We start from the raw sequence: 13,291 nt of genomic DNA, 5'->3' as shown, positions 1-13,291 counted from the left end.
GGGGAGTTATGCAAAGAGCATTTATTGCAGGCATTAGGTGAGAAATAGGAGTATTTTCTTAATGGTGAGAAACTAAGGACTGTAGAGGAGTAAAGGGGTTTGGATGTCCAGGTACACCAATCAATAAATGTTTTTGTGCATGTATAAAAAATAAAGATCCCAATTTCAAGACTGTCACAGCCTTATGTGAGTTTGGAGATTTCTGTTTTAAATGCAGATTATTGCATTTCCGGTTTTTACCCTTTTTTGTACATTTCTGTCTTTATTTCATTCTTGCAGATTTTACATTTGAAACAAAATCTCCAAACCCTGTGTTCTGTGAATGCTGACTCCAGGCCCTTTGATTGACAGCTCTCACCTCCAAACCTGACCCCCGCCTCCTCCTGGACTGACTCCTCACATCACGTGACAAGCGAAAGCGACACGAAGCGGACGGAGCGCCCCCACCCGAGGGACGCTGCGCATGCGCCGCGCGGTCCCTGTGCCGCATTCCCACAGCAACAGGCCAGCGCTTGGCGGGCGAGGGCGCGACCGACAGAGGGAGGGCCCGCACCCAGGAATGGTGCAGTAAGGGCGGTCCGAGCTGAAGCTCATCCGATTCCAGGCCCGAGCGGCGTTAATGGGGCCGCGACCCCTGGACGGAGGAACCGCGACCCATGGGACGGAGGGGGGAGACGGGAGAAAGGTCTGATGGAGGAGTGAGATGGTCTGAGGGTGGAGAGGTGTAGAGACGGGGAGGGGAGGGACTGAAGGGGAAGACTGGAGAAGGGACTGATGGGGAGGGGGAGGGACTGAATGCGGAGAGATGGGGAGATGCGGAGTGAGGGACTGAGGGGAGAGACGGGAGAAAGGACTGATGGTGGACACGGGAGAAGGGACTGATGGGTGAGTGAGATGGACTGAGGGCGGAGAGGTGGAGAGACGGGGAGGGGAGGGACTGAAGGGGTAGACTGGAGAAGGGACTGACGGGGGGAGAATCTAAGGGCAGTGAAGTGGGGAGACGGGGGGAGGGGATGGATTGAAGTGGGAGACTGGAGAAGGGACTGATGGGGCAGGGGCAGGGTCTGAGGTTGGAGAGTTGGGGAGACGGAGAGGGGATTGACTAAATGGGGAGATGGGAGTAGGGACTGATGGGGGATGGGAGGGCCTGACCGGGGAGAGGTGGGGAGACTGGGAGGAGAGTGACTGAGTGCGGAGACGGGTGGAGGGACTGATAGGGGAGAGGGGAGGGAATGATCGGTGATGGGGAGGGACTGAGCGGGGAGAGGTGGAGAAATGGGGAGGGGAGGAACTGAGGGGCGGAGAGGACCTCTGGGTGAGACGGGGAGGGACGGGATGGTGAAGGTCTGAGGGGGAGAGGTAGGGAGATGGGAATGGGAGAGACTGAGGAGGGTAACTGGGGGAGGGACTGACGGGGAGGGGGACGGTCTGAAGGGGCGAATTCGGGAGACGGGTGGAGTTAATTGGGGCCTCCTGCGTAGTCTGTGAATATTGACTCTCACAGCGCCCAGTGTCCAGCTGGTTTTATAACTGGAGAGCCATGTGTTGAAGGATAGAATACTAAAGCCTGGTCTTCAGTTGCTTCCAAACCTTTATTCACAGAGACCAACACAACCCACCCCCTGGATAAGTTCTCGTATATATTGATACAAGAGAGTCCCCAATTGATACGAACCATCTGAATACAATTAACACTAATTGATATAAATCACATGGATACAATTAACAGCTGGGCTCGGGGGAAGGGGAGGATGGAGCGGTCACTCTGCCGTCTCCCAGTCAAATGGGCAGTGAGTCGGAGCCCAAAAGTGACCGAGAATCAAACAGCACAGAAAGAGGCCACTCAGCCCATCACGCCTATGCCGACTCTGTAAAAGGGCGAGCAGATTAGTCCAACTCCACTGCTCTTTCCCCACAGTCTCGCAAATTTCCCCCCTTCAAGGATTGATCCAGTTCCCTTTTGAAAGTTATTATTGAATCTGCTTCCACCACCCTCGTCTCCTCACCTCCCCACCTGGCTCTTTTGTCGATTATTTTAAATCTGTTTCCTCTGATTACAGACCCTTCTGCCACTGGGAGCAACCCCAGCTTCTCCAGTCTCTCCGCAAACTGACGTCCCTCATCTCTGGTACCATTCTGGTAAATCTGCTCTGCACCCTCTCCAATGCCTTGACATCCGTCACAAAGTACAATACCCAGAATTGGACAGAATTACTCCAGCTGGGGCTTAACCAGTGATTTATAAAGATTTAGCATAACTTCCTTGCTTTTGTACTCTGTGCCTCTATTTATAAAGCCAATGATCCCGTGTGCTTATTTAACAGCCTTAGCATCGCCCGGCCATCATAAAGTCTCTCTATTCCTGCACCCCATTGAAAATTGTCCAACAAAAAAAAACGCAATTGTTACTTTTTATTAAGTGGGTTGTGCTTGGTATCTGGAGGCTGTAATTCGGTGAGTAGAAAGCAGTGGGAGGATAAGTCTGTAGATTAATTTTGGGAGATGGAGAAGACGGTGAGCGTCGATTCAGACAAGGGAGGGAGGTGGTCTTTGAGACCGTCCGTGCTCTGTTGTAAGATCTCTGTGTGTGTGTCTTGTTCCCGCAGTTCCCATTTGTACCTGTAACCTGACTGGGGGAGTCTGTGAACTCGCCTATCGCTGTGACCCTGACTGTTCCCCCTCGGACATCAATGTCTTCTCCACCTGTCTGCCGGGCAGTGAACCGTATGTTTCTGTTCGTGTGTTACTACATTGGCTCCCGCTCCGGCAATGCCTCGATTTTCAAAACCTCACATCGTGTTCAAATCCCTTCCTGGTCTCGCCCCCTCCCTAATTCTGTCACATTCTCCAGCCCAACGGCCCTCCGAGATCCCTGTGCTCCTCCAATTCTGGTCTCTTGCACATCCCTAGTTTTGATTGCTGCACCTTTGGCGAGTGTGCCTTCAGTTGTCTTTGCCCTAAGCTCTGGAATTCCATCTCTAAATCTATACAACCTCTCCCTTTCCTCCTTTAAGATGCTCCTGACAACAGACTTTCTTTGCTCAGTTAACTGATCTCACCTGGTGTGGAACTGAGCCCCAGAAAGTTTCAATACAGAATAACTGAAACCAGGGAGTGAGTTCCAGACTGGAATGTAATCGAGGGCTTCGGGTCGTTTATATATGGAAGAGCAGGTATCCAGGAGTGAGTTACAGGCTGGAATCTAATCGAAGGGTTCAGATGGTTTATATATAGAATAACGGATACTCGGGAGATTTACAGGCTGGAATCTAATCGAGGTGTTCGGGGGGCGGGGTTAAAAATAGAATAACGGATACCCGGGAGTGAGTTAGAGGCTGGAATCTTATCGAGCTGTTTGCGGGTGGGGGGTGGGGGGTTATAAATAGCATAACGGATACCTGGGAGTGGGTTGCAGGATGAAATCGAATTGAACGAAGCTCAGGGGAGTTCTCTGCGGCCAAATGGTTTCTGGAAGACTATGAACACTCTCCCCTATCATGAGCTCGACCCACCCATTTTAATCTCCCCACGCAGCCCATGTACACTCTCCCCCATCATGAATTCTATCCACCCATTTAATCTCCTCCCACAGCCCATGAACACTCTCCGCCTTCATGGATTTAACAACCCATTTCATCTCCTCCCACACCGCATGTACACTCTCCCCTATCATAGACTCTACCCACCCATTTCATCTCCTCCCACACCCCATGTAAACTGTAACCTATCATAGACTCTACACACCCATTTCATCTCCTCCCACACCCCATGTAAACTGTAACCTATCATAGACTCTACACACACATTTCATCTCCTCCCACACCCCATGTACACTCTCCCCTATCATAGACTCTACCCACCCATTTCATCTCCTCCCACACCCCATGTAAACTGTAACCTATCATAGACTCTACCCACCCATTTCATCTCCTCCCACACCCCATGTAAACTGTAACCTATCATAGACTCTACACACCCATTTCATCTCCTCCCACACCGCATGTACACTCTCCCCTATCATAGACTCTACCCACCCATTTAATCTCCTCCCACACCCCATGTACACTCTCCCCTATCATAGACTCTAGCCACCCATTTAATCTCCTCCCACACCCCATGTACACTCTCCCCTATCATAGACTCTACCCACCCATTTCATCTCCTCCCACACCCCATGTAAACTGTAACCTATCATAGACTCTACACACACATTTCATCTCCTCCCACACCCCATGTACACTCTCCCCTATCATAGACTCTACCCACCCATTTCATCTCCTCCCACACCCCATGTAAACTGTAACCTATCATAGACTCTACCCACCCATTTCATCTCCTCCCACACCCCATGTACACTCTCCCCTATCATAGACTCTACCCACCCATTTAATCTCCTCCCACACCCCATGTACACTCTCCCCTATCATAGACTCTCCCCCACCCATTTAATCTCCTCCCACACCTCATGTACACTCTCCCCTATCATAGACTCTACCGACCCATTTAATCTCCTCCCACAGCCCATGGACACTCTCCCCTATCATGGAATCTACCCACCTATTTAATCTCCTCCCACAGCCCATGTGCACTCTACAGTTCCGGTCTGCATATTATCAAAAATAAAGAGAGGCACTGGACAAGTTGCAAAAAAGATTGACAAGGATGATGCCACAACTGAGAGGTGATAAGTGTCAGGAAAGATTGAGCAAGCTAGAGCATTTTTTTCCAGAAAAAAGACTGAGTGAAGACTTGATATAGGCTTTTAAGATTAGGAAAGCGTTTATTAGGGTGGAATTAGAAAAGATGTTCCCACTTGCAGGGAGACAAGAGCTTTACTCAGAGAGTGGTTAGAATGTGCAACTCGCTTTCATGAGGAGTTGTTGAGGTGAATAGCATAGATGGATTTAATGGGAATTTAGATAAACACATGAGGGAGAATTAAATAGAAGAATATGCTGATAAGGTTAGATGAAATAGGGCGGGAGGAGGCTTGTGCGGAGCTTAAACACCGGCATTGACCTGTTGGGCCGAATGGCCTGTTTCTGTGCTGTGCATTCTATGCAATACTCTATCAGGGACTCTACTCACCCATTTAATTTCCTCCCACCACCCATGTACACTCTCCCCTATCATCGACTCTACCGACCTATTAACCTCCTCCCACATCCCATGTGCAGTCTCCCCTATCATGGACTCTACCCACTGTTGGGACTGGAAAAGTAGGCTTGTGAACAGAAATCCAAAACCTCCAGCCTCCCCTCACCTAACCATTTATATATATATATATATATAAAAGAATGATTAGCCACTCCTTTCCCCAAATACATAAGTAGTTAAATCGCACACGCAGCATTTAGGTAGCAGCAAATCGTGATGGGATACCCAACCATTATGATAGCAGTTCGTAACCCACACTGTAAAAGCTGACAAAGGCAGGTTTGTTGGATTTATGGCCACCCCCTCTCTTATCTCCAGAACACATTAAGGAATGTTTAACAAGGGCGAGGCTGACATTGTTTATCCTAACCAGCTTACTTCGGATGATTAAGGGAGGAGCGGTGCAGATCTCCAAGGTCACCCCAGCACAAAAGGGAGTGAGGGATTAACGGATCAAGGGTTTGGGAAGACCCTCCGTGTAGTCTCAATGTCTGGGACTTATGTGATTACTGATAAGGGTCCTCCTCAGGAATGTGAGATGTTTAATGTTATGGGATGACCCAAGGCAGCCCCAGACAAGTGAGTGGCAGACGATACCACCCTTTGAAACCCACTGTAGTTACGGAAACATGTACCCTCATCTTTCACAGCAGGTGGGTGTTGCTTATTGAAGGTATAAAGATGCTTGCAGTGCTGATGTTCCTTTGAGAGTTTGGTGCGAGCTTCAGGAAGCTTACCACTCTCCCTTTGTGTGCAAAGCTTTCGAATAAACTTTAACTTGGTCAGCAGTTCCGTCTCCATCTGGTTTTGCTCCAAAAATTCGAGTCTAACAGTTGGTGTCAGAAGTGGCATACTGCGCTGCAGATCGGCTAACGGATCCTGTATTGGAGGGGACGTGGTAGTATCGTGAGACAGGTTAGCCCTGTGCTCGAGACAGGGGGTGCCCCTGTATAAAGCCCTCGAGGGTGAGGCCGGTACCTATGGTAGGGGCTCGGCTCATCATTGGAGACAGGATTGGCAATGGCACTTGCCACAGTATTAAAATTATCCATGCAGTAAAATTCCTCACGGAGACGACGGATTGACGGAATTGACTAGACCTGTAGGTACATAAGATAGAATATAAGTGTTTGTTTACTTATAGTACAAGTTTATGCTGTTATTCCGATACAGTATAAGATTGGATTTTGAGAGTCACATGGTGATCAACATGGACAAGGGTGGTGGTTTATCTCAAACACCGAGCCTGAGCCTGAATTAAGAGGGCGTAGTCCCACGTGACGGCCAGGATTAAGTCGGCGTTGGGAACGACAACCATCACAGGATTGTGATCCCGTGACTAGTGAGTGTGTATAAATTAGAGTATAAGGTGATCCGTTTGTGCCGATTAAAGTGTAAGATTAGAGTAAAATAAATTAAAGTATAAGATAGAGCATAAGGATATACATAATGATTGACATGAGTAACGAGGGGTAACCCCTTCCTCCGGACGTCCCGCCTATGCCCACCAGCGTTGCTGTTGTAAAACGAGTCCAAGAGGCTACTTTAAAATATCAAAGTGAAATGATCAGGAACGGATGGAAGGAGACGAGTCCAGTAGTTGATCAAATTAAGTGGTGGGCGGGGCAAAAGGCTGCTAAACAAGCTAATTATGGTACCGTTCTGCTCGCTAGTTGGGCAGGTCAGACAGGACCTTTAATCGTGGACAAATGGGGGAGACTGTATCATCTGCAGGACTTTTTGAGACCTGTACAAGAGGCTAAATCTCGAGTTAGCAGTCTTTTGGATCTGGAAGCGCCAGCAACGGAGGAGTTAGACGATTTACAGGATTGGGGGGGGGAATTGTTAAGGCAATGGAGGCTCAGCAGCACAAAATGCCGCAGCCGGAGTGCCTGCCCGAATACAACCGTATCTGCCCTTCGACACCGGTACAACCTGGAAATGGGGAGCCGAAATCCATGACCCCTGTCCGAGTAAACCCAGCCGGAGGGGCAGCAAATGGGGAAATGGGAGGCAGGGGGACACTGGGGAGATCTCAGCCTTTTACACCACAGGAGAGATCCAGCGTGATCCTTCTCATTCCCGACTTGAAGCGACATAACCCCAATGTTGACGTCTGGGCAAAGATACGCAGCGCAGCGCGACATTTTAATCTGTCCATGCAGGACATAAAAGATATCATTGAGGTTAAGTGCCCCTCCGCTGTCTATGGGGCGTTGCCCCCTTGGAGTTTGCAGGTCCCAGCCACTATGGTAGAGTATAACACCCAATTTGACGGTCTAAGGACCCGGGTTCAAACTGGATTGGGAAACGGCACTGCTACCTGGAAAGGACTCACGGCCCTACGACAAAACCCGGGGGAAGACCCCAATGCGTATATTGACCGGGTAATTGAATGGTGTGAACATTGGGGACAGACCAACGGCATCCCCGCTAACCGCAACGATCCAACATTTATAGATAGCTTAATTCGGGGACTGGATAAACCATACCAAACAGCGCTTCGGATGGGGGCCAGTCCACAGGCCACTGAGGCAGGGCTTCGGAAATGGACGAGTCGGCTTTTCGGGTTCCATTTGACACACACCCACACTCACCGCCAGGGCCACACCCCATCCGTCCTGCCGTGGACCCCACACCACACTAGCCCAAAAATTAAAAGAGAACCAGTAGCAGTAGCCCGAGAGGATCGTGCCTGCTATAATTGCCAGGAAACAGGCCATTTATATCGAGATTGCCCCGTGAAAAGGAAACCATGCACCAATTGTTGGCGCCCGGGGCATAGCCAAACCATGTGTTACAGAAAGGAGGGGCAAGGGAGGACAGGGGCCCCGGGGGACCATCAGGGGTCGCAGAGACCACCAAAGGGGGGTTTATCCGACCGTGAATTGGAGGGACTGCGAACTCTCCTCCACCCATCTTCCCCTCATCAAGGTCTCCGTCGGATAACCGGGGGCCACCCGCCCGTGTCTAAACGTCCTGTTAGGAGGCCCGAAGTATTGTGCTCTTTCGACACGGGAGCCTCGGTGTCGATAACCGACTCAGATTTTCCTACCGTAAACAAAAAAATACATATCAGCGGGGTTAGTGGGGAGAGCGTAATCATTCACCGGAGCATCACAATTCCCATACAGCTATCCCCCGGAGGATGAACCTGGTGGGTCACGCTCTGGGTAGGTCCCAATAACGAGGGTCTGATTCTGGGAATGGACATCTTGCACCAGATAGAGGCGAATCTGCTTCTAAGTGACCATTCAATGCAAATAAGGGGGCCGGGAGGGGGGAGGTTTCCCTTTTCAGCAGATTCTACCCAACAGTGTAGGGTACAGGTCCTCCGATCGATTGAGCGTGCTTGAGCGGAGGACGGGCTCCGGGGGAAAGTTTGCGCAGTTCACCCTCTCACATGGGCCACCCACAAGCTAGATTGCGGTCGGGCACAGATGGACCCTGTCAGGTCCACGGACCCTACCACGAGGCTCACCGGCAGTATCCCCTTCGGCTGGAGGCCCAACGTGCCGTTGAGTCAATAGTGGGAGATTTGTTGGAAACCGGGATAGTGATTGAGACCCGTTCCCGGACCAACTTCCCCGGATGGCCTGTGCAAAAGCCAGATGGGTCCTCGAGGCTGATCATAGACTCTACGGCCCTGAACAAAGTCACAGACAAACTCCATGCTCTCGTAGCAAACCCCGCTACCAAACCCTGGCCTCCACCCAGGTCTGTCCATATTTACGGCACTGGACATCCAAAACGGGTTCTGGACCTGTCCTCTGGACGTTGGGTCCCGGGAACGTTTTGCCTTCACTGTGCGGTCCATTCAATATACCTGGACGCGGCTGCCCCAGGGATTCCACAATTCCCCCATTATTTTTCACGAGAGTCTGGAAAAGGCTCTCCAACCGGCAATAGTGGATGTCCGCATGCAAACCTCCGCTGGTCTCCAGTATGCAGACGACATTCTCATCGGAAGCCCTTCACCCTCAGATCATTTAGACGCCCTAACATGTGCCTTGGAGACGCTAATCGTAGGAGCTTTTAAACTGAATCCGACTAAGGCCCAAGTGGGGCTCCCACGGTTTATCTATCTGGGTCAGATCATCTAACCAGAAGGGAGAATGTTAACCCCCGAGAGGGTCCAAGCACTTTTACAAATACCACGACCGGCAACCGTCTCCGGCCTGCGGAGTGTAATGGGTTTGTTCAATTACTGCCGCATGTACATAGCCGATTTCACCGAATTGACAAGTCCCTTAAACAACCTCCTAAAGGGAGGGCCCCCGGGAGAGGCGAGACTGGATTGGACACCTGAGGCAGTCGAAGCCATTGAAATGGTCAAAATCACTTTGGCTAATGCACCTTCCCTGGGTCTCCCGGACCCTGCAAAACCCTTCCTTTTGTGGATTTGGGTGGGCAATCGGGCGTATAGTGCGGTGGTGGGACAATTTCGGGACGTTCGCATCCGGTCGATGGGGTACTAATCCTGCACAATACCATCCTCCATGGCAGGACAGTCTCCATGTCCAGCCGCCAGCGACTGGGCGGCATGGGCTGTAGAAGCAATAGAGCCCATCGTAGATCCCGGTAAAGTTATCCGACACACCCGGCACAGCCTCGTTAAACTTCTCACAGGCAGCCGAAAACCAATTTCCAATCAGAGCCGTGCGAAATGGGAGGCGTGTTTGTTAGGTCAGGGTATCCGGGTCGAGGTGATAACTGACACTCGAATGAACCTGGCGCCTTTCCTGATTGATGAAGGGACCCCTCATGAATGTACGACTATTTCACGCTGCGAGAGTCAGGGACCTCTCCTGACGGAACCCACAGTCGGGGCCTGTTTAGAAATGGATGTAGACGGGTCCAGCTTTTACCACGAGGGCCAACGGGTCAGCGGATGGCAAGTGGTAGGTCCGTCAGGACAGACCCTTGTTCAAGGGACCTTGGGACCGGGGTGGGGGGGCGGTGGGGGGGCAACTTGCAGAGATCACCGCGCTCACCAAAGCCCTCCAATTGGCGGAAGGGACAACGGCGAACATATACACCGACAGCCAGTATGCTTACTCTGTCGTCCATGATTACTCGCGCCTCTGGCAGCGACGAGGCTATTTGACCACCTTAGGCCACACAATTAAGCACGCCCCTGCGATCGCCGAGCTTATTCGAGCAGCGGTTGGTCCCACCTTGGGGGCTGTCATTAAGGTTCGCGCCCATCAGACGGGGGAGACCCCGGAAATCAGAGGGAACCGGGCTGCGGATTGGCCGCTAAGCAGGCTGTCTTCACCCTTCCTGTGACGGCTCCTAATTCTGCAGAGGGAAAGCACAAGGGAAAATATTCCCAAGCTAGCGAGGTAACAAGGGAGTCCCTTCTAACCGCGTACCTTTCTGAGTCTCCCGAGAATATCCACCTCTGGGTACCAGAGTGAGCACATCAAGAAACCCAGGGGTTTTGGCTTCATGAGACCCGGTATGTGGTCCCTGCAGCGCTTAGACGAGCCCTGATACAATCATACCATGAACCCGCACACCTGGGAGGGTACAAATTATACTACCTCACAGCTAACACCTGGTAGTGGCCCAGCATGGCCAGGGAAATCCACGAAGATAGATGAGGGCTGTGCAGTAGACGTGGTCGACATGGACTTTAGCAAAGCCTTTGACAAAGTACCGCATGGTAGGTTGTTACATCAGGTTAAATCTCACGGGATCAAAGGTGAGGTAGCCAATTGGATACAATATTGGCTTGACGACAGAAGACAGTTGCAGAGGGTTGTGTTTCAAACTGGAGGCCTGTGACCAGCGGTGTGCCTCAAGGATCGATGCTGGGTCCGCTGTTATTTGTTATTTATATTAATGATTTGGATGAGAATTTAGGAGGCATGGTTAGTAAGTTTGCAGATGACACCAAGATTGGTGGCATTGTGGACAGTGAAGAAGGTTATCTAGGATTGCAACGGGATCTTGATAAATTGGGCCAGTGGGCCGATGAATGGCAGATGGAGTTTAATTTAGATAAATGTGAGGTGATGCATTTTGGGAGATCGAATCGGGCCAGGACCTACTCCGTTAATGGTAGGGTGTTGGGGAGAGTTCCAGAACAAAGAGATCTAGGAGTACAGGTTCATAGCTCCTTGAAAGTGGAGTCACAGGTGGATAGGGTGGTGAAGAAGGCATTCAGCATGCTTGGTTTCATTGGCCAGAACATTGAATACAGGAGTTGGGATGTCTTGTTGAAGTTGTACAAGACATTAGTAAGGCCACACTTGGAATACTGTGTACAGTTCTGGTCACCCTGTTATAGAAAGGATATTATTAAACTAGAAAGGGTGCAGAAAAGATTTATGGGATGCTACCGGGACTTGATGGTTTGACTTATAGGGAGAGGTTGGATAGACTGAGACATATTTCCCTGGAGAGTAGGAGGATTAGTGGTGATCTTATAGAAGTCTATAAAATAATGAGGGGCATAGATAAGGTAGATAGTCAAAATCTTTTCCCAAAGGTAGGGGAGTCTATAACGAGGGGGCATAGATTTACGGTGAGAGGGGAGAGATACAAACGGGTCCAGAGGGGCATTTTTTTCACTCAAAGGGTGATGAGTGTCTGGAACGAGCTGCCAGAGGCAGTAGTAGAGGCGGGTACAATTTTGTCTTTTAAAAAGCATTTGGACAGTTACATGGGTAAGATGCGTATGGAGGGATATGGGCCAAGTGCAGGTAATTGGGACTAGCTTAGTGATATAAACTGGGCGACATGGACATGTTGGGCCGAAGGGCTTGTTTCCATGTTGTAAACTTCTATGATTCGATGATTCCAGTATGGGCGCTTGTGTTTGCCCTTTCTCCAAACGGGAATTGGGGGTCACGTACAGAAATAGACAGTTTCCTACCAGTAAATGGAATTAGGGGTTCCGGGGAGCGGGCAGGAAATTGGACATGAATTTAGATTTGAGGTTAGGATCAGGCCAGCCATGATCTTATTGAATGGCGGAGCAGGCTCGAGGGGCCGATTGGCCTCATTCTGCTCCTATTTCTTATGTTCTTATCACAGCGGTTCCATATCCCCTACCATCCTCAATCGTCTGGAATGGTAGAGCGAATGAACCATCACGAAAGCCATTCTGCAGACCGGTAAATGGTGGCACAACGTCCTCCCCGCTGTTCTTTGTGGATTACGGGCCACGCCAGCCAAAAGCACCGGCTTTGCACCATTCGAACTAATGACTGGACGGGCCATGGTGTTACCCCAAGACGGTTACCCCGATATCTCCACCATCACGGAAGCCAGTCTTCGGCCAATTCGATTCACTCCACGTGATATCAAGATACGGCTGAGTGCACTGGATACAGCAAAGGCTATGGGCCCCGACAACATCCCAGCTGTCGTGCTGAAGACTTGTGCTCCAGAACTAGCTGCGCATCTAGCCAAGCTGTTCCAGTACAGCTACAACACTGGCATCTACCCGACAATGTGGAAAATTGCCCAGGTATGTCCTGTCCACAAAAAGCAGGACAAATCCAATCCGGCCAATTACCGCCCCATCAGTCTACTCTCAATCATCAGCAAGGTGATGGAAGGTGTCGTCGACAGTGCTATCAAGCGGCACTTACTCACCAATAACCTGCTCACCGATGCTCAGTTTGGGTTCCGCCAGGACCACTCGGCGCGAGACCTCATTACAGCCTTGGTCCAAACATGGACAAAAGAGCTGAATTCCAGAGGTGAGGTGAGAGTGAATGCCCTTTACATCAAGGCAGCATTTGACAGAGTGTGGCACCAAGGAGCCCCAGTAAAATTGAAGTCAATGGGAATCAGGGGGAAAACTCTCCAGTGGCTGGAGTCATACCTAGCACAAAGAAAGATGGTAGTGGTTGTTGGAGGCCAATCATCTAAGCCCCAGGACATTGCTGCAGGGGTTCCTCAGGGCAGCGTCCTCGGCCTAACCATCTTCAGCTGCTTCATCAATGACCTTCCCTCCATCATAAGGTCAGAAATGGGGATGTTTGCTGATGACTGCACAGTGTTCAGTTCCATTCGCAACCCCTCAAATAATGAAGCAGTCCGAGCCCGCATGCAGCAAGACCTGGACAACATCCAGACTTGGGCTCATAAGTGGCAAGTAACATTCGCGCCAGATAAG

This window comes from Heptranchias perlo, unplaced genomic scaffold, assembly GCF_035084215.1.
Source record: "Heptranchias perlo isolate sHepPer1 unplaced genomic scaffold, sHepPer1.hap1 HAP1_SCAFFOLD_47, whole genome shotgun sequence".
NCBI classification, from domain to species: domain Eukaryota; kingdom Metazoa; phylum Chordata; class Chondrichthyes; order Hexanchiformes; family Hexanchidae; genus Heptranchias; species Heptranchias perlo.
The sequence above is the reverse complement of the archived record's forward strand: the minus strand, read 5'-3'. Positions refer to the sequence as shown.